Source organism: Syngnathus scovelli, chromosome 3 (assembly GCF_024217435.2).
Source record: "Syngnathus scovelli strain Florida chromosome 3, RoL_Ssco_1.2, whole genome shotgun sequence".
NCBI classification, from domain to species: domain Eukaryota; kingdom Metazoa; phylum Chordata; class Actinopteri; order Syngnathiformes; family Syngnathidae; genus Syngnathus; species Syngnathus scovelli.
This window is the reverse complement of record NC_090849.1, coordinates 5234568-5257074: the sequence shown is the minus strand read 5'-3', so window position 1 is coordinate 5257074 and position 22507 is coordinate 5234568. Positions and strand designations below refer to the sequence as shown.

Genomic DNA, 22507 nt, shown 5'->3' with positions numbered 1-22507 from the left:
GTGGAATAGGTAGGCAAAAGATGAAGAGTTGAAAGTTGGAATGGGTTGAATCGGTTGAACAATGTAGAAATTAGAGTAGAAAAACAAAATGTTGGAGAATTTGGTTGAATTTCAAATATGGAATTTTTGGTAAGTGGGAAGTTGTGGAATAGGTAGGCAAAAGATGAAGAGTTGAAAGTTGGAATGGGTTGAATCGGTTGAACAATGTAGAAATTAGATTAGAAAAACGAAATTTTGGAGAATTTGGTTGAATTTCAAATTCAGAATTTTTGGTAAACGGGAAGTTGTGGAATAGGTAGGCAAAACATGAACAGTTGAAAGTTGGAATGAGTTGAATCGGTTAAAAAATGTAGAAATTAGAGTAGAAAAACAAAATGTTGGAGAATTTGGTTGAATTTCAAATATGGAATTTTTGGTAAGTGGGAAGTTGTGGAATAGGTAGGCAAAACATGAACAGTTGAAAGTTGGAATGAGTTGAATCGGTTTAAAAATGTAGAAATTAGAGTAGAAAAACAAAATTTTTGAGAATTTGGTTGAATTCCAAATTTGAAAATTTGGAATTTTTCATAAGTTGGAAGTTGTGGAATAGTTAGAAAAAGATGAACAGTTGAAAGTTGGAATGGGTTGAATCGGTTGAAAAACGTAAAAGTTAGAGTGGTAAAACGAAATTTTGGAGAATTTGGTTGAATTTCAAATTTGGAATTTTTGGTAAGTGGGAAGTTGTGGAATAGGTAGGCAAAAGATGAACAGTTGAAAGTTGGAATGAGTTGAATCGGTTGAACAATGTAGAAAAAAGTGGAATCATGTAAATGTGAAATGTCGAATCTGCCATTAAGAATGAATGGGGAAAAATTTGTCGTAAGTTCGCGAATTTTGCGAAATCGGAAAATTTTCGGAACGAGAAAAATGGAAGCGCTCATCTCGTGAATATTTGGAACACGTCAAAAGTGGAACGGAGTGAATCGGATGAACTATGTGGAAGAAGAAGCGGGACAAAAAAGTGTGGAGAATAAAATATAATAATAACTAGAAAATGCAATTTCTGGAGAAATTGCGTGTGAAGGCGAAGACTTTGAATCACTTCTTTGGGAATGATGCCGAATGATGTTGAAATGAGTTGAATTTCTTGAGAAATGTGGAAAATAGAAGTGTAATACTAAATTTTGGAGAATTTGGTTGAATTTCAAATTTGAAGTTTGGAATTTTTGGTAAGTGGGAGGTTGTGGAATAGGTAGGCAAAAGATGAACAGTCAAATGTTGGAACGGGTTGAATTGGTTAAAAAATGTAGAAGTTAGAGCAAATATTGAATCCCCATAGAGAATGAATGGGAATTAAAAGAAAAAATAATTGCGCCAAAATATTGTAAAATTTGGAACAAAACGAAAAAAAACAGCTTCAGGAGGTTCACCTTTGGGGTTAAAATGTTGAAACGGGTTCAATCGGACAAAAAATGCAAAAGTTAGCGACTAATGTAGCTATTTAGGGCAGTTAATGTTGAAATAAGGTCACTTCCGGTTTGATTTGGGTCACTTCCGGTTTGATTAGAGGCACTTGCGGTCCAGCTGAGGTCACTTCCGGTTAATTTGGGGTCACTTCCGGTTTTAAAAGGTCACTTCCGGTTTAAAAAAGGTCACTTCCGGTTTGACTTGGGGTCACTTCCGGTTTACTTGAGGTCACTTCCTGTTTACCTAAGGTCACTTCCGGATTGATTTGGGGCACTTCCGGTCTATTTGGGTCACTTCCGGTTTGACTAGAGGCACTTCCGGTCTAGCTGAGGTCACTTCCGGTTAATTTGGGGTCACTTCCGGTTTAAAAAGGTCACTTCCGGTTTAAAAAGGTCACTTCCGGTTTGATTTGGGGTCACTTCCGGTTTACCTGAGGTCACTTCCTGTTTACCTAAGGCCACTTCCGGTTCGATTTGGGGCACTTCCGGTTCATTCTAGGTTCATTGGGAGCACTTCAGGGTCAATCCAAGATGGCCGCCACACTGGAAGTGGGGGTCAAGGGTTGAATTTTGTAAGCATAGTGGAAGTGGGGGTGAAGGTGGTGAATATGGTAAGGATGAGGTGACCAAAGTGAATAAAGTTGGAATGGGTTGAATCGGTTGAAAAATGTAGAAATTAGAGTAGAAAAACCAAATTTTGTAGAATTTGGTTGAATTTCAAAATTGAAAATTTGGAAATTTTGGTAAGTGGGAAGGTGTGGAATAGGTAGGCAAAAGATGAACAGTTGAAAGTTGGAATGGGTTGAATCGGTTGAAAAACGTAGAAGTTAGAGTAGAAAAACGAAATTTTGGAGAATTTGGTTGAATTTCAAATTTGAAATTTTGGAATTTTTGGTAGGTGAGAAGTTGTGGAATAGGCAGGCAAAAGATGAACAGTTGAAAGTTGGAATGGGTTGAATCGGTTGAAAAATGTAGAAGTTAGAGTAGAAAAACGAAATTACGAAGAATTTGGTTGAATTTCAAATTTGAAAATTTGGAATTTTGTTGTAAGTGGGAAGTTGTGGAATAGGTAGGCAAAAGATGAACAGTTGGAAGTTGGAACGGGTTGAATCGGTCGAAAAATGTAGAAATTAGAGGTGAAAAACGAAATTTCGTGAAATTTTGTCGGAATTTTTAACGAGAAAACGTTAAATTTTTGAATTTGGGAATTTTGGGAATGTCGAGAATCATTCCGAATGTGGTTTGAATGTGCTGAATGAGGTGAATGTAAAAGGGGAATGACGTAAATGTGAAATGTCGAATCTGCCATTGAGAATGAATGGGGAAAAATTTGTCGTAAATTCGCGAATTTTGCGAAATGGGAAAATTTTCGGAACGAGAAAAATGGAAGCGCTCATCTCGTGAATATTTGGAATACGTCAAAAGTGGAACGGAGTGAATCGGATGAATTATGTGGAAGAAGAAGCGGGACAAAAAAGTGGCGGGAATAAAATAGAATAATAATAATAATAATAATAATAATAATAATAATAATAGAGAATGGTGTAGAATAACATATGTGTGAAGGCCATCGCCTTCACACAATAATAACTAGAAAATGCAATTTCTGGAGAAATTGCGTGTGAAGGCGAAGACTTTGAATCACTTCTTGGGTAATGATGCCGAATGAAAAGATGAACAGTTGAAAGTTGGAATGGGTTGAATCGGTCAAAAAATGTAGAAATTAGAAGTGAAAAACGGAATTTTGTGAAATTTTGTCGAAATTTTTAACGTGAAAACGTGAAATTTTTGAATTTGGGAATTTTGGGAATGTCGAGAATCATTCCGAATGTGGTTTGAATGTGCTGAATGAGGTGAATTTAAAAGGGGAATGACGTAAATGTGAAATGTCGAATCTGCCATTGAGAATGAATGGGGAAAAATTTGTCGTAAATTCGCGAATTTTGCGAAATCGGAAAATTTTCGGAACGAGAAAAATGGAAGCGCTCATCTCGTGAATATTTGGAATACGTCAAAAGTGGAACGGAGTGAATCGGATGAATTATGTGGAAGAAGAAGCGGGACAAAAAAGTGGCGGGAATAAAATAGAAGAATAATAATAATAATAGAGAATGGTGTAGAATAACATATGTGTGAAGGCCATCGCCTTCACACAATAATAATAACTAGAAAATGCAATTTCTGGAGAAATTGCGTGTGAAGGCGAAGACTTTGAATCACTTCTTGGGGAATGCTGGCGAATTATGCTGAAACGAGTTGAATTACTTGAGAAATGTAGAAAATAGAGGTGAAAACGGAATTTTGGAGAATTTGGTGGAATTTCAGAATTTTGGAGAATTTGGTTGAGTTTAAAATCTTAAAATGTGGAATTTATGGCAAGTGGAAATTTGGGGAATAGGTAGGAAAAAGATGAAGAGTTGAAAGTTGGAATGAGTTGAATCAGTTGAACAATGTGAAAATTAGAGTAGAAAAACACATTTTTGGAGAATTTGGTTGAATTTCAAATTTCAAAATTTGGAATTTTTTGTAAGGGGAAGTTGTGGAATAGGTAAGCAAAAGATGAAGAGTTGAAAGTTGGAATGGGTTGAATCGGTAGAGAAATGTAGAAATGAGAGTAGAAAAACGAAATTTTGGAGAATTTGGTTGAATTTCAAATTTGGGATTTTTGGTAAGTGGGAAGTTGTGTAATACGTAGGCAAAAGATGAAGAGTTGAAAGTTGGAATGGGTTGAATCGGTTGAAAAATGTACAAATTAGAGTCGAAAAACGAAATTTTGCAGAATTTGGTTGAATTTCAAATTTGGAATTTTTGGTAAGTGGGAAGTTGTGAAATAGGTAAGCAAAAGATGAAAAGTTGAAAGTTGGAATGGATTGAATCGGTTGCACAATGTAAAGATTAGAGTAGAAAAACAAAGTGTTTGAGAATTTGGTTGAATTTCAAATTTTTAATTTTTAATTTTTGGTAAGTGGGAAGCTGTGGAATAGGTAGGCAAAAGATGAAGAGTTGAAAGTTGGAATGGGTTGAATCGGTTGAACAATGTAGAAATTACAGTAGAAAAACGAAATTTTGGAGATTTTGGTTGAATTTCAAATTTGGAATTTTTGGTAAGTCGGAAGTTGTGGAATAGGTAGGCAAAAGATGAAGAGTTGAAAGTTGGAATGGGTTGAATCGGTTGAACAATGTAGAAATTAGAGTAGAAAAACAAAATGTTGGAGAATTTGGTTGAATTTCAAATTTGGAATTTTTGGTAAACGGGAAGTTGTGGAATAGGTAGGCAAAACATGAACAGTTGAAAGTTGGAATGAGTTGAATCGGTTAAAAAATGTAGAAATTAGAGTAGAAAAACAAAATGTTGGAGAATTTGGTTGAATTTCAAATTTGGAATTTTTGGTAAACGGGAAGTTGTGGAATAGGTAGGCAAAACATGAACAGTTGAAAGTTGGAATGAGTTGAATCGGTTAAAAAATGTAGAAATTGGAGTAGAAAAACAAAATTTTTGAGAATTTGGTTGAATTACAAATTTGGAATTTTTGGTAAGTCGGAAGTTGTGGAATAGGTAGGCAAAAGATGAAGAGTTGAAAGTTGGAATGGGTTGAATCGGTTGAACAATGTAGAAATAAGAGTAGAAAAACAAAATGTTGGAGAATTTGGTTGAATTTCAAATATGGAATTTTTGGTAAGTGGGAAGTTGTGGAATAGGTAGGCAAAAGATGAAGAGTTGAAAGTTGGAATGGGTTGAATCGGTTGAACAATGTAGAAATTAGATTAGAAAAACGAAATTTTGGAGAATTTGGTTGAATTTCAAATTTGGAATTTTTGGTAAACGGGAAGTTGTGGAATAGGTAGGCAAAACATGAACAGTTGAAAGTTGGAATGGGTTGAATCGGTTGAACAATGTAGAAATTAGATTAGAAAAACGAAATTTTGGAGAATTTGGTTGAATTTCAAATTTGGAATTTTTGGTAAACGGGAAGTTGTGGAATAGGTAGGCAAAACATGAACAGTTGAAAGTTGGAATGAGTTGAATCGGTTAAAAAATGTAGAAATTAGAGTAGAAAAACACAATTTTTGAGAATTTGGTTGAATTCCAAATTTGGAATTTTTGGTAAGTCGGAAGTTGTGGAATAGGTAGGCAAAAGATGAAGAGTTGAAAGTTGGAATGGGTTGAATCGGTTGAACAATGTAGAAATTAGAGAAGAAAAACAAAATGTTGGAGAATTTGGTTGAATTTCAAATATGGAATTTTTGGTAAGTGGGAAGTTGTGGAATAGGTAGGCAAAAGATGAAGAGTTGAAAGTTGGAATGGGTTGAATCGGTTGAACAATGTAGAAATTAGATTAGAAAAACGAAATTTTGGAGAATTTGGTTGAATTTCAAATTTGGAATTTTTGGTAAACGGGAAGTTGTGGAATAGGTAGGCAAAACATGAACAGTTGAAAGTTGGAATGAGTTGAATCGGTTAAAAAATGTAGAAATTAGAGTAGAAAAACAAAATGTTGGAGAATTTGGTTGAATTTCAAATATGGAATTTTTGGTAAGTGGGAAGTTGTGGAATAGGTAGGCAAAACATGAACAGTTGAAAGTTGGAATGAGTTGAATCGGTTTAAAAATGTAGAAATTAGAGTAGAAAAACAAAATTTTTGAGAATTTGGTTGAATTCCAAATTTGAAAATTTGGAATTTTTCATAAGTTGGAAGTTGTGGAATAGTTAGAAAAAGATGAACAGTTGAAAGTTGGAATGGGTTGAATCGGTTGAAAAACGTAAAAGTTAGAGTGGAAAAACGAAATTTTGGAGAATTTGGTTGAATTTCAAATTTGGAATTTTTGGTAAGTGGGAAGTTGTGGAATAGGTAGGCAAAAGATGAACAGTTGAAAGTTGGAATGAGTTGAATCGGTTGAACAATGTAGAAAAAAGTGGAATGATGTAAATGTGAAATGTCGAATCTGCCATTAAGAATGAATGGGGAAAAATTTGTCGTAAGTTCGCGAATTTTGCGAAATCGGAAAATTTTCGGAACGAGAAAAATGGAAGCGCTCATCTCGTGAATATTTGGAACACGTCAAAAGTGGAACGGAGTGAATCGGATGAACTATGTGGAAGAAGAAGCGGGACAAAAAAGTGTGGAGAATAAAATATAATAATAATAATAACTAGAATTTGCAATTCCTGAAGAAATTGCGTGTGAAGGTGAAGAGGTTGAATAAATACTTGGGGAATGTTGCAGAATGATGTTGAAAAGAGTTGAATCGGTTGAAAAATGTAGAAATTACAAGGGAAAAAGGAAATTTGGGAAAATTGGGTGTGAATTTCAAAATTGAAAATTTGGAATTTTGGGTAAGTGGGAAGTTGTGGAATAGGTAGGAAAATGATGAACAGTTGAAAGGTGGAATGGGTTGAATAAGTTGAAAATGTAGAAATTAGAGTAGAAAAACAAAATTGTAGAGAATTTTTGGTAAGTGGGAAGTTGTGGAATAGGAAGGCAAAAGAGGAACAGTTGAAAGTTGGAACGAGTTGAATCGGTTAAAAAATGTAGAAGTTAGAGCAAATCTTGAATCCTAATAGAGAATGAATGGGAATTAAAAGAAAAAAAAATTGCACCAAAAGTTTCTGAAATTTGGAACAAAAGGAAAGAAACGGCTTCAGGAGGTTCACTTTTGGGGTTAAAATGTTGAAATGGGTTTAATCGGGCAAAATTTGCTAAAGTTAGCGCAAATGTAGGTATTTAGGGCACTTAATGTTGAAATATGGTCATTTCCGGTTTGATTTGGGTCACTTCCGGTTTGATTAGAGGCACTTCCGGTCCAACTGAGGTCACTTCCGGTTTATTTGGGGTCACTTCCGGTTGAAAAAGGTCACTTCCGGTTGAAAAAGGTCACTTCCGGTTTGATTTGGGGTCACTTCCGGTTTGATTTGGGGTCACTTCCGGTTTACCTGAGGTCACTTCCGGTTCATTTGGGGTCAATTCCGGTTTGATTTGGGGCACTTCCAGTTCATTCCGGGTTCATTGGGGCACTTCAGGGTCAATCCAAGATGGCCGCCACTCTGGAAGTGGGGGTCAAGGGTTGAATTGTGGAAGTGGGGGTGAAGGGGGTGAATATGGTAAGCATAAGGTGAACAAAGTGAATAAAGTTGGAATGGGTTGAATCGGTTGAAAAATGTAGAAATTAGAAGGGAAAAACTACATTTTGGGAAAATTTGGTGTGAATTTCAAAATTGAAAATTTGGAAATTTTGCTAAGTGGGAAGGTGTGGAATAGGTAGGCAAAAGATGAACAGTTGAAAGTTGGAACGAGTTGAATCGGTGGAAAAATGTAGAAACTAGAAGTGAAAAACTAAATTTTGTGAAATTTTGCAAAATTTTGTGCAAATTTTAAAAGTGAAAACGTGAAATTTTTGAATTTGGCAAGTTTGGGAATGTCCCCAATGTGATTTGAATGTGTTGAAATAAGTGAATTTCAAACTGGAACAAAAAAAATGTGAAATGTTGAATCTGCCATTAAGAATGAATGGGGAAAAAAATGCCACAAAATCGTGAATTTTGTGAAAACGGAAAATTTTTCGAACAAAAAAAATGTAAGCAGCCGTGTCATGAATATTTGGAATAAGTGAAAAGTGGAACGGAGTGAATCGGTTGAAGTATGTGGAAGGAGTTAAGCGTCAAAAAAGTGAGCGGAATAAGTAGAATAATAATAATAATAATAATAACTAGAATTTGCAATTCCTGAAGAAATTGCGTGTGAAGGTGAAGAGGTTGAATAAATACTTGGGGAATGTTGCAGAATGATGTTGAAAAGAGTTGAATCGGTTGAAAAATGTAGAAATTACAAGGGAAAAAGGAAATTTGGGAAAATTGGGTGTGAATTTCAAAATTGAAAATTTGGAATTTTGGGTAAGTGGGAAGTTGTGGAATAGGTAGGAAAATGATGAACAGTTGAAAGGTGGAATGGGTTGAATAAGTTGAAAATGTAGAAATTAGAGTAGAAAAACAAAATTGTAGAGAATTTTTGGTAAGTGGGAAGTTGTGGAATAGGAAGGCAAAAGAGGAACAGTTGAAAGTTGGAACGAGTTGAATCGGTTAAAAAATGTAGAAGTTAGAGCAAATCTTGAATCCTAATAGAGAATGAATGGGAATTAAAAGAAAAAAAATTGCACCAAAAGTTTCTGAAATTTGGAACAAAAGGAAAAAAACGGCTTCAGGAGGTTCACTTTTGGGGTTAAAATGTTGAAATGGGTTTAATCGGGCAAAATTTGCAAAAGTTAGCGCAAATGTAAGTAATTAGGGCACTTAATGTTGAAATATGGTCACTTCCGGTTTGATTTGGGTCACTTCCGGTTTGATTAGAGGCACTTCCGGTCTAGCTGAGGTCACTTCCGGTTTATTTGGGGTCACTTCCGGTTTAAAAAGGTCACTTCCGGTTGAAAAAGGTCACTTCCGGTTTGATTTGGGGTCACTTCCGGTTTGATTTGGGGACCCTTCCGGTTTTAAAAGGTCACTTCCAGTTTGATTTGGGGTCACTTCCGATTTACCTAAGGTCACTTCCGGTTCATTTGGGGTCACTTCCAGTTTGATTTGGGTCACTTCCGGTCTATTTGAGTCACTTCCGGTTTGAATAGAGGCACTTCCGGTCTAGCTGAGGTCACTTCCGGTTTATTTGTGGTCACTTCCGGTTTAAAAAGGTCACTTCCGGTTTAAAAAGGTCACTTCCGGTTTGATTTGGGGTCACTTCCGGTTTACCTGAGGTCACTTCCGGTTCATTTGGGGTCACTTCCGGTTTGATTTGGGTCACTTCCGGTCTCTTTAGGTCACTTTCGGTTTGATTAGAGGCACTTCCGGTCTATTTAGGTCACTTCCGGTTTGATTAGAGGCACTTCCGGTCTAGCTGAGGTCACTTCCGGTTTATTTGGGGTCACTTCCGGTTTAAAAAGGTCACTTCCGGTTTGATTTGGGGTCACTTCCGGTTTGATTTGGGGTCACTTCCGGTTTACCTGAGGTCACTTCCGGTTCATTCGGGGTCAATTCCGGTTTGATTTGGGGCACTTCCGGTTCATTCCGAGTTCATTGGGGCACTTCAGGGTCAATCCAAGATGTCCGCCACTCTGGAAGTGGGGGTCAAGGGTTGAATTGTGGAAGTGGGGGTGAAGGGGGTGAATATGGTAAGCATAAGGTGAACAAAGGGAATGAAGTTGGAATGAGTTGAATCGGTTGAAAAATGTAGAAATTAGAAGGGAAAAACTAAATTTTTGGAAAATTTGGTGTGAATTTCAAAATTGAAAATTTGGAAATTTTGGTAAGTGGGAAGGTGTGGAATAGGTAGGCAAAAGATGAACAGTTGAAAGTTGGAACGAGTTGAATCGGTGGAAAAATGTAGAAATTAGAAGTGAAAAACTAAATTTTGTGAAATTTTGCAAAATTTTGTGCAAATTTTAAATGTGAAAACGTGAAATTTTTGAATTTGGCAAGTTTGGGAATGTCCCCAATGTGATTTGAATGTGTTGAAATAAGTGAATTTCAAACTGGAACAACAAAAACGTGAAATGTTGAATCTGCCATTAAGAATGAATGGGGAAAAAAATGCCACAAAATCGTGAATTTTGTGAAAACGGAAAATTTTTTGAACGAAAAAAATGTAAGCAGCCGTGTCATGAATATTTGGAATCAGTGAAAAGTGGAACGGAGTGAATCGGTTGAAGTATGTGGAAGTAGTTAAGCGTCAAAAAAGTGAGCGGAATAAGTAGAATAATAATAATAATAATAATAACTAGAATTTGCAATTCCTGAAGAAATTGCGTGTGAAGGTGAAGAGGTTGAATAAATACTTGGGGAATGTTGCAGAATGATGTTGAAAAGAGTTGAATCGGTTGAAAAATGTAGAAATTACAAGGGAAAAAGGAAATTTGGGAAAATTGGGTGTGAGTTACAAAATTGAAAATTTGGAATTTTGGGTAAGTGGGAAGTTGTGGAATAGGTAGGAAAATGATGAACAGTTGAAAGGTCGAATGGGTTGAATAAGTTGAAAAATGTAGAAATTAGATTAGAAAAACAAAATTGTAGAGAATTTTTGGTAAGTGGGTAGTTGTGGAATAGGAAGGCAAAAGAAGAACAGTTCAAAGTTGGAAACAGTTGAATCGGTTAAAAAATGTAGAAGTTAGAGCAAATCTTGAATCCTAATAGAGAATGAATGGGAATTAAAAGAAAAAAAATTGCACCAAAATTTTTTGAAATTTGGAACAAAAGGAAAAAAACAGCTTTAGGAGGTTCACTTTTGGGGTTAAAATGTTGAAATGGGTTTAATCGGGCAAAATTTGCAAAAGTTAGCGCAAATGTAGGTATTTAGGGCACTTAATGTTGAAATATGGTCACTTCCGGTTTGATTTGGGTCACTTCCGGTCTATTTGGGTCACTTCCGGTTTGATTAGAGGCACTTCCGGTCTAGCTGAGGTCACTTCCGGTTTATTTGGGGTCACTTCCGGTTTAAAAAGGTCACTTCCGGTTTGATTTGGGGTCACTTCCGGTTTGATTTGGGGTCACTTCCGGTTTACCTGAGGTCACTTCCGGTTCATTTGGGGTCAATTCCGGTTTGATTTGGGGCACTTCCAGTTCATTCCGGGTTCATTGGGGCACTTCAGGGTCAATCCAAGATGGCCGCCACTCTGGAAGTGGGGGTCAAGGGTTGAATTGTGGAAGTGGGGGTGAAGGGGGTGAATATGGTAAGCATAAGGTGAACAAAGTGAATAAAGTTGGAATGGGTTGAATCGGTTGAAAAATGTAGAAATTAGAAGGGAAAAACTAAATTTTGGGAAAATTTGGTGTGAATTTCAAAATTGAAAATTTGGAAATTTTGCTAAGTGGGAAGGTGTGGAATAGGTAGGCAAAAGATGAACAGTTGAAAGTTGGAACGAGTTGAATCGGTGGAAAAATGTAGAAACTAGAAGTGAAAAATTAAATTTTGTGAAATTTTGCAAAATTTTGTGCAAATTTTAAAAGTGAAAACGTGAAATTTTTGAATTTGGCAAGTTTGGGAATGTCCCCAATGTGATTTGAATGTGTTGAAATAAGTGAATTTCAAACTGGAACAACAAAAATGTGAAATGTTGAATCTGCCATTAAGAATGAATGGGGAAAAAAATGCCACAAAATCGTGAATTTTGTGAAAACGGAAAATTTTTCAAACAAAAAAAATGTAAGCAGCCGTGTCATGAATATTTGGAATAAGTGAAAAGTGGAACGGAGTGAATCGGTTGAAGTATGTGGAAGGAGTTAAGCGTCAAAAAAGTGAGCGGAATAAGTAGAATAATAATAATAATAAAGGACAGCAATAACAATAGTGTGAAGGTCTTCACCTTCACACTAATAATAAAGGACAGCAATAACAATAGTGTGAAGGTCTTCACCTTCACACTAATAACTAGAATTTGCAATTCCTGAAGAAATTGCGTGTGAAGGTGAAGAGGTTGAATAAATACTTGGGGAATGTTGCAGAATGATGTTGAAAAGAGTTGAATCGGTTGAAAAATGTAGAAATTACAAGGGAAAAAGGAAATTTGGGAAAATTGGGTGTGAGTTACAAAATTGAAAATTTGGAATTTTGGGTAAGTGGGAAGTTGTGGAATAGGTAGGAAAATGATGAACAGTTGAAAGGTCGAATGGGTTGAATAAGTTGAAAAATGTAGAAATTAGATTAGAAAAACAAAATTGTAGAGAATTTTTGGTAAGTGGGTAGTTGTGGAATAGGAAGGCAAAAGAAGAACAGTTCAAAGTTGGAACAAGTTGAATCGGTTAAAAAATGTAGAAGTTAGAGCAAATCTTGAATCCTAATAGAGAATGAATGGGAATTAAAAGAAAAAAAATTGCACCAAAATGTTTTGAAATTTGGAACAAAAGGAAAAAAACAGCTTTAGGAGGTTCACTTTTGGGGTTAAAATGTTGAAATGGGTTTAATCGGGCAAAATTTGCAAAAGTTAGCGCAAATGTAGGTATTTAGGGCACTTAATGTTGAAATATGGTCACTTCCGGTTTGATTTGGGTCACTTCCGGTCTATTTGGGTCACTTCCGGTTTGATTAGAGGCACTTCCGGTCTAGCTGAGGTCACTTCCGGTTTATTTGGGGTCACTTCCGGTTTAAAAAGGTCACTTCCGGTTTGATTTGGAGTCACTTCCGGTTTGATTTGGGGTCACTTCCGGTTTACCTGAGGTCACTTCCGGTTCATTTGGGGTCAATTCCGGTTTGATTTGGGGCACTTCCAGTTCATTCCGGGTTCATTGGGGCACTTCAGGGTCAATCCAAGATGGCCGCCACTCTGGAAGTGGGGGTCAAGGGTTGAATTGTGGAAGTGGGGGTGAAGGGGGTGAATATGGTAAGCATAAGGTGAACAAAGTGAATAAAGTTGGAATGGGTTGAATCGGTTGAAAAATGTAGAAATTAGAAGGGAAAAACTAAATTTTGGGAAAATTTGGTGTGAATTTCAAAATTGAAAATTTGCAAATTTTGCTAAGTGGGAAGGTGTGGAATAGGTAGGCAAAAGATGAACAGTTGAAAGTTGGAACGAGTTGAATCGGTGGAAAAATGTAGAAACTAGAAGTGAAAAACTAAATTTTGTGAAATTTTGCAAAATTTTGTGCAAATTTTAAAAGTGAAAACGTGAAATTTTTGAATTTGGCAAGTTTGGGAATGTCCCCAATGTGATTTGAATGTGTTGAAATAAGTGAATTTCAAACTGGAACAACAAAAATGTGAAATGTTGAATCTGCCATTAAGAATGAATGGGGAAAAAAATGCCACAAAATCGTGAATTTTGTGAAAACGGAAAATTTTTCAAACAAAAAAAATGTAAGCAGCCGTGTCATGAATATTTGGAATAAGTGAAAAGTGGAACGGAGTGAATCGGTTGAAGTATGTGGAAGGAGTTAAGCGTCAAAAAAGTGAGCGGAATAAGTAGAATAATAATAATAATAATAATAAAGGACAGCAATAACAATAGTGTGAAGGTCTTCACCTTCACACTAATAAAGGACAGCAATAACAATAGTGTGAAGGTCTTCACCTTCACACTAATAACTAGAAAATGCAATTTCTGGAGAAATTGCGTGTGAAGGCGAAGACTTTGATTCACTTCTTGGGGAATGATGCTGAATGAAAAGATGAACAGTTGAAAGTTGGAATGGGTTGAATCGGTCAAAAAATGTAGAAATTAGAGGTGAAAAACGGAATTTTGTGAAATTTTGTCGAAATTTTTAACGTGAAAACGTGAAATTTTTGAATTTGGGAATTTTGGGAATGTCGAGAATCATTCCGAATGTGGTTTGAATGTGCTGAATGAGGTGAATTTAAAAGGGGAATGACGTATATGTGAATTGTCGAATCTGCCATTGAGAATGAATGGGGAAAAATTTGTCGTAAATTCGCGAATTTTGCGAAATCGGAAAATTTTCGGAACGAGAAAAATGGAAGCGCTCATCTCGTGAATATTTGGAATACATCAAAAGTGGAACGGAGTGAATCGGATGAATTATGTGGAAGAAGAAGCGGGACAAAAAAGTGGCGGGAATAAAATAGAAGAATAATAATAATAATAGAGAATGGTGTAGAATAACATATGTGTGAAGGCCATCGCCTTCACACAATAATAATAGAGAATGGTGTAGAATAACATATGTGTGAAGGCCATCGCCTTCACACAATAATAATAGAGAATGGTGTAGAATAACATATGTGTGAAGGCCATCGCCTTCACACAATAATAATAATAGAGAATGGTGTAGAATAACATATGTGTGAAGGCCATCGCCTTCACACAATAATAATAGAGAATGGTGTAGAATAACATATGTGTGAAGGCCATCGCCTTCACACAATAACTAGAAAATGCAATTTCTGGAGAAATTGCGTGTGAAGGCGAAGACTTTGAATCACTTCTTGGGGAATGATGTTGAAATGAGTTGAATTTCTTGAGAAATGTGGAAAATAGAAGTGTAATACTAAATTTTGGAGAATGTGGTTGAATTTCAAATTTGAATTTTGGAATTTTTGGTAAGTAGGAGGTTGTGGAATAGGTAGGCAAAAGATGAACAGTTGAAAGTTGGAACGGGTTGAAACGGTTAAAAAATGTAGAAGTTAGAGCAAATCTTGAATCCCCATAGAGAATGACTGGGAATTAAAAGAAAAAGCAATTGCGCCAAAATATTTTGAAATTTGGAACAAAAGGACAAAAAACGGCTTAAGGAGGTTCCCTTTTCCCTTTAAAATGTTGAAACGGGTTTAATCGGACAAAAAATGCAAAAGTTAGCGACTAATGTAGCTATTTAGGGCAGTTAATGTTGAAATAAGGTCACTTCCGGGGTGATTTGGGTCACTTCCGGTCTATTTGGGTCACTTCCGGTTTGAGTAGAGGCACTTCCGGTCTAGCCGAGGTCACTTCCAGTTTATTTGGGGTCACTTCCGGTTTAAAAAGGTCACTTCCGGTTTGATTTGGGGTCACTTCCGGTTTACTTGAGGTCACTTCCGGTTCATTTGGGGTCACTTCCGGTTTGATTTGGGTCACTTCCGGTCTATTTGGGTCACTTCCGGTTTGACTAGAGGCACTTCCGGTCTAGCTGAGGTCACTTCCGGTTAATTTGGGGTCACTTCCGGTTTAAAAAGGTCACTTCCGGTTTAAAAAGGTCACTTCCGGTTTGATTTGGGGTCACTTCCGGTTTACCTGAGGTCACTTCCTGTTTACCTAAGGTCACTTCCGGTTCGATTTGGGGCACTTCCGGTTCATTCTAGGTTCATTGGGAGCACTTCAGGGTCAATCCAAGATGGCCGCCACACTGGAAGTGGGGGTCAAGGGTTGAATTTTGTAAGCATAGTGGAAGTGGGGGTGAAGGTGGTGAATATGGTAAGGATGAGGTGACCAAAGTGAATAAAGTTGGAATGGGTTGAATCGGTTGAAAAATGTAGAAATTAGAGTAGAAAAACCAAATTTTGTAGAATTTGGTTGAATTTCAAAATTGAAAATTTGGAAATTTTGGTAAGTGGGAAGGTGTGGAATAGGTAGGCAAAAGATGAACAGTTGAAAGTTGGAATGGGTTGAATCGGTTGAAAAACGTAGAAGTTAGAGTAGAAAAACGAAATTTTGGAGAATTTGGTTGAATTTCAAATTTGAAATTTTGGAATTTTTGGTAGGTGAGAAGTTGTGGAATAGGCAGGCAAAAGATGAACAGTTGAAAGTTGGAATGGGTTGAATCGGTTGAAAAATGTAGAAGTTAGAGTAGAAAAACGAAATTACGAAGAATTTGGTTGAATTTCAAATTTGAAAATTTGGAATTTTTTTGTAAGTGGGAAGTTGTGGAATAGGTAGGCAAAAGATGAACAGTTGAAAGTTGGAATGGGTTGAATCGGTCAAAAAATGTAGAAATTAGAGGTGAAAAACGGAATTTTGTGAAATTTTGTCGAAATTTTTAACGTGAAAACGTGAAATTTTTGAATTTGGGAATTTTGGGAATGTCGAGAATCATTCCGAATGTGGTTTGAATGTGCTGAATGAGGTGACTTTAAAAGGGGAATGACGTAAATGTGAAATGTCGAATCTGCCATTGAGAATGAATGGGGAAAAATTTGTCGTAATTTTGGAAATTTTGGTAAACGGGAAGTTGTGGAATAGGTAGGCAAAACATGAACAGTTGAAAGTTGGAATGAGTTGAATCGGTTGAAAAATGTACAAATTAGAGTAAAAAAACAAAATTTTTGAGAATTTGGTTGAATTCCAAATTTGAAAATTTGGAATTTTTCATAAGTTGGAAGTTGTGGAATAGTTAGAAAAAGATGAACAGTTGAAAGTTGGAATGGGTTGAATCGGTTGAAAAACGTAAAAGAGTGGAAAAACGAAATTTTGGAGAATTTGGTTGAATTTCAAATTTGGAATTTTTGGTAAGTGGGAAGTTGTGGAATAGGTAGGCAAAAGATGAACAGTTGAAAGTTGGAATCAGTTGAATCGGTTGAACAATGTAGAAAAAAGTGGAATGATGTAAATGTGAAATGTCGAATCTGCCATTAAGAATTAATGGGGAAAAATTTGTCGTAAGTTCGCAAATTTTGCGAAATCGGAAAATTTTCGGAACGAGAAAAATGGAAGCGCTCATCTCGTGAATATTTGGAACACGTCAAAAGTGGAACGGAGTGAATCGGATGAACTATGTGGAAGAAGAAGCGGGACAAAAAAGTGTCGAGAATAAAATAGAAGAATAATAATAACTAGAAAATGCAATTTCTGGAGAAATTGCGTGTGAAGGCGAAGACTTTGAATCACTTCTTGGGGAATGATGCCGAATGATGTTGAAATGAGTTGAATTTCTTGAGAAATGTGGAAAATAGAAGTGTAATACTAAATTGTGGAGAATGTGGTTGAATTTCAAATTTGAATTTTGGAATTTTTGGTAAGTGGGAGGTTGTGGAATAGGTAGGCAAAAGATGAACAGTTGAAAGTTGGAATGGGTTGAAACGTTTAAAAAATGTAGAAGTTAGAGCAAATATTGAATCCCCATAGAGAATGAATGGGAATTAAAAGAAAAAGCAATTGCGCCAAAATATTTTGAAATTTGGAACAAAAGGACAAAAAACGGCTTCAGGAGGTTCCCTTTTGCGGTTAAAATGTTGAAACGGGTTTAATCGGACAAAAATTGCAAAAGTTAGCTAAAATGTAGCTATTTAGGGCACTTAATCTTGAAATAAGGTTACTTCCGGTTTATTTGGGTCACTTCCGGTTTGAATAGAGGCACTTCCGGTCAAGCTGAGGTCACTTCCGGTTTATTTGGGGTCACTTCCGGTTTAAAAAGGTCACTTCCGGTTTAAAAAGGTCACTTCCGGTTTGATTTGGGGTCACTTCCGGTTTACCTAAGGTCACTTCCTGTTTACCTAAGGTCACTTCCGGTTCGATTTGGGGCACTTCCGGTTCATTCTAGGGTCATTGGGAGCACTTCAGGGTCAATCCAAGATGGCGCCACACTGGAAGTGGGGGTCAAGGGTTGAATTGTGTAAGCATAGTGGAAGTGGGGGTGAAGGGGGTGAATATGGTAAGGATGAGGTGACCAAAGTGAATAAAGTTGGAATGGGTTGAATCGGTTGAAAAATGTAGAAATTAGAGTAGAAAAACCAAATTTTGTAGAATTTGGTTGAATTTCAAAATTGGAAATTTTGGTAAGTGGGAAGGTGTGGAATAGGTAGGCAAAAGATGAACAGTTGAAAGTTGGAATGGGTTGAATCGGTTGAAAAACGTAGAAGTTAGAGTAGAAAAACGAAATTTTGGAGAATTTGGTTGAATTTCAAATTTGAAATTTTGGAATTTTTGGTAGGTGAGAAGTTGTGGAATAGGCAGGCAAAAGATGAACAGTTGAAAATTGGAATGGGTTGAATCGGTTGAAAAATGTAGAAACTAGAGGTGAAAAACGAAATTTCGTGAAATTTTGTCGGAATTTTTAACGTGAAAACGTGAAATTTTTGAATTTGGGAATTTTGGGAATGTCGAGAATCATTCCGAATGTGGTTTGAATGTGCTGAATGAGGTGAATTTAAAAGGGGAATGACGTAAATGTGAAATGTAGAATCTGCCATTGAGAATGAATGGGGAAAAATTTGTCGTAAATTCGCGAATTTTGCGAAATCGGAAAATTTTCGGAACGAGAAAAATGGAAGCGCTCATCTCGTGAATATTTGGAATACGTCAAAAGTGGAACGGAGTGAATCGGATGAATTACGTGGAAGAAGAAGCGGGACAAAAAAGTGTGGAGAATAAAATATAATAATAATAATAATAATAGAGAATGGTGTAGAATAACATATGTGTGAAGGCCATCGCCTTCACACAACTAGAAAATGCAATTTCTGGAGAAATTGCGTGTGAAGGCGAAGACTTTGAATCACTTCTTGGCGAATGCTGGCGAATTATGCTGAAACGAGTTGAATTACTTGAGAAATGTAGAAAATAGAGGTGAAAAACGGAATTTTGGAGAATTTGGTGGAATTTCAGAATTTTGGAGAATTTGGTTGAGTTTAAAATCTTAAAATGTGGAATTTATGGCAAGTGGAAATTTGGGGAATAGGTAGGAAAAAGATGAAGAGTTGAAAGTTGGAATGAGTTGAATCGGTTGAACAATGTGAAAATTAGAGTAGAAAAACACATTTTTGGAGAATTTGGTTGAATTTCAAATTTAAAAATTTGGAATTTTTTGTAAGGGGAAGTTGTGGAATAGGTAAGCAAAAGATGAAGAGTTGAAAGTTGGAATGGGTTGAATCGGTAGAGAAATGTAGAAATGAGAGTAGAAAAACGAAATTTTGGAGAATTTGGTTGAATTTCAAATTTGGGATTTTTGGTAAGTGGGAAGTTGTGTAATACGTAGGCAAAAGATGAAGAGTTGAAAGTTGGAATGGGTTGAATCGGTTGAAAAATGTACAAATTAGAGTCGAAAAACGAAATTTTGCAGAATTTGGTTGAATTTCAAATTTGGAATTTTTGGTAAGTGGGAAGTTGTGAAATAGGTAAGCAAAAGATGAAAAGTTGAAAGTTGGAATGGATTGAATCGGTTGCACAATGTAAAGATTAGAGTAGAAAAACAAAATGTTTGAGAATTTGGTTGAATTTCAAATTTTTAATTTTTGGTAAGTGGGAAATTGTGGAATAGGTAGGCAAAAGATGAAGAGTTGAAAGTTGGAATGGGTTGAATCGGTTGAACAATGTAGAAATTACAGTAGAAAAACGAAATTTTGGAGATTTTGGTTGAATTTCAAATTTGGAATTTTTGGTAAGTCGGAAGTTGTGGAATAGGTAGGCCAAAGATGAAGAGTTGAAAGTTGGAATGGGTTGAATCGGTTGAACAATGTAGAAATTAGAGTAGAAAAACAAAATGTTGGAGAATTTGGTTGAATTTCAAATATGGAATTTTTGGTAAGTGGGAAGTTGTGGAATAGGTAGGCAAAAGATGAAGAGTTGAAAGTTGGAATGGGTTGAATCGGTTGAACAATGTAGAAATTAGATTAGAAAAACGAAATTTTGGAGAATTTGGTTGAATTTCAAATTTGGAATTTTTGGTAAACGGGAAGTTGTGGAATAGGTAGGCAAAACATGAACAGTTGAAAGTTGGAATGAGTTGAATCGGTTAAAAAATGTAGAAATTAGAGTAGAAAAACAAAATTTTTGAGAATTTGGTTGAATTCCAAATTTGGAATTTTTGGTAAGTCGGAAGTTGTGGAATAGGTAGGCAAAAGATGAAGAGTTGAAAGTTGGAATGGGTTGAATCGGTTGAACAATGTAGAAATTAGAGTAGAAAAACAAAATGTTGGAGAATTTGGTTGAATTTCAAATATGGAATTTTTGGTAAGTGGGAAGTTGTGGAATAGGTAGGCAAAAGATGAAGAGTTGAAAGTTGGAATGGGTTGAATCGGTTGAACAATGTAGAAATTAGATTAGAAAAACGAAATTTTGGAGAATTTGGATGAATTTCAAATTTGGAATTTTTGGTAAACGGGAAGTTGTGGAATAGGTAGGCAAAACATGAACAGTTGAAAGTTGGAATGAGTTGAATCGGTTAAAAAATGTAGAAATTAGAGTAGAAAAACAAAATGTTGGAGAATTTGGTTGAATTTCAAATATGGAATTTTTGGTAAGTGGGAAGTTGTGGAATAGGTTGGCAAAACATGAACAGTTGAAAGTTGGAATGAGTTGAATCGGTTGAAAAATGTAGAAATTAGAGTAGAAAAACAAAATTTTTGAGAATTTGGTTGAATTCCAAACTTGAAAATTTGGAATTTTTCATAAGTTGGAAGTTGTGGAATAGTTAGAAAAAGATGAACAGTTGAAAGTTGGAATGGGTTGAATCGGTTGAAAAACGTAAAAGTTAGAGTGGAAAAACGAAATTTTGGAGAATTTGGTTGAATTTCAAATTTGGAATTTTTGGTAAGTGGGAAGTTGTGGAATAGGTAGGCAAAAGATGAACAGTTGAAAGTTGGAATGAGTTGAATCGGTTGAACAATGTAGAAAAAAGTGGAATGATGTAAATGTGAAATGTCGAATCTGCCATTAAGAATGAATGGGGAAAAATTTGTCGTAAGTTCGCGAATTTTGCGAAATCGGAAAATTTTCGGAACGAGAAAAATGGAAGCGCTCATCTCGTGAATATTTGGAACACGTCAAAAGTGGAACGGAGTGAATCGGATGAACTATGTGGAAGAAGAAGCGGGACAAAAAAGTGTGGAGAATAAAATATAATAATAATAATAATAATAATAGAGAATGGTGTAGAATAACATATGTGTGAAGGCCATCGCCTTCACACAACTAGAAAATGCAATTTCTGGAGAAATTGCGTGTGAAGGCGAAGACTTTGAATCACTTCTTGGGGAATGATGCCGAATGAAAAGATGAACAGTTGAAAGTTGGAATGGGTTGAATCGGTCAAAAAATGTAGAAATTAGAAGTGAAAAACGGAATTTTGTGAAATTTTGTCGAAATTTTTAACGTGAAAACGTGAAATTTTTGAATTTGGGAATTTTGGGAATGTCGAGAATCATTCCGAATGTGGTTTGAATGTGCTGAATGAGGTGAATTTAAAAGGGGAATGACGTAAATGTGAAATGTCGAATCTGCCATTGACAATGAATGGGGAAAAATTTGTCGTAAATTCGCGAATTTTGCGAAATCGGAAAATTTTCGGAACGAGAAAAATGGAAGCGCTCATCTCGTGAATATTTGGAATACGTCAAAAGTGGAACGGAGTAAATCGGATGAATTATGTGGAAGAAGAAGCGGGACAAAAAAGTGTGGAGAATAAAATATAATAATAATAATAACTAGAAAATGCAATTTCTGGAGAAATTGCGTGTGAAGGCGAAGACTTTGAATCACTTCTTGGGGAATGATGGCGAATGATGTTGAAACGAGTTGAATTTCTTGAGAAATGTGGAAAATAGAAGCGTAATACTAAATTTTGGAGAATTTGGTTGAATTTCAAATTTGAAGTTTGGAATTTGTGGTAAGTGGGAGGTTGTGGAATAGGTAGGCAAAAGATGAACAGTTGAATGTTGGAACGGGTTGAATCGGTTAAAAAATGTAGACGTGAGAGCAAATGTTGAATCTCCATAGAGAATGAATGGGAATTAAAAGAAAAAGCAATTGCGCCAAAATATTTTGAAATTTGGAACAAAACGAAAATAAATAGCTTCAGGAGGTTCACTTTTGGAGTTAAAATGTTGAAATGGGTTCAATTGGACAAAAAATGCAAAAGTTAGCGACTAATGTAGCTATTTAGGGCAGTTAATGTTGAAATAAGGTCACTTCCGGGGTGATTTGGGTCACTTCCGGTCTATTTGGGTCACTTCCGGTTTGAATAGAGGCACTTCCGGTCTAGCTGAGGTCACTTCCGGTTTATTTGGGGTCACTTCCGGTTTAAAAAGGTCACTTCCGGTTTAAACAGGTCACTTCGGGTTTGATTTGGGGTCACTTCCGGTTTACCTGAGGTCACTTCCTGTTTACCTAAGGTCACTTCCGGTTCGATTTGGGGCACTTCCGGTTCATTCTAGGGTCATTGGGAGCACTTCAGGGTCAATCCAAGATGGCCGCCACACTGGAAGTGGGGGTCAAGGGTTGAATTGTGTAAGCATAGTGGAAGTGGGGGTGAAGGGGGTGAATATGGTAAGGATGAGGTGACCAAAGTGAATAAAGTTGGAATGGGTTGAATCGGTTGAAAAATGTAGAAATTAGAGTAGAAAAACCAAATTTTGTAGAATTTGGTTGAATTTCAAATTTGAAATTTTGGAATTTTTGGTAGGCGAGAAGTTGTGGAATAGGCAGGCAAAAGATGAACAGTTGAAAGTTGGAATGGGTTGAATCGGTTGAAAAATGTAGAAGTTAGAGTAGAAAAACGAAATTACGAAGAATTTGGTTGAATTTCAAATTTGAAAATTTGGAATTTTTTTGTAAGTGGGAAGTTGTGGAATAGGTAGGCAAAAGATGAACAGTTGGAAGTTGGAACGGGTTGAATCGGTCGAAAAATGTAGAAATTAGAGGTGAAAAACGAAATTTCGTGAAATTTTGTC

At 36.1% G+C, this 22507-nt stretch overlaps 1 long non-coding RNA gene across 1 annotated transcript in view; it reads left to right on the top strand.

Annotated features, from left to right (window-relative positions):
• The window catches only part of LOC137840131 (uncharacterized), a 36430-nt gene extending 21314 nt beyond the window's left edge, over positions 1-15116 (top strand). Inside the window, exon 2 of the long non-coding RNA XR_011086593.1 lies at positions 296-15116. This is a non-coding gene — a long non-coding RNA (uncharacterized lncRNA). The remainder of the gene's footprint in view (positions 1-295) is intronic.
• The last annotated feature ends 7391 nt before the right edge of the window (positions 15117-22507 follow it).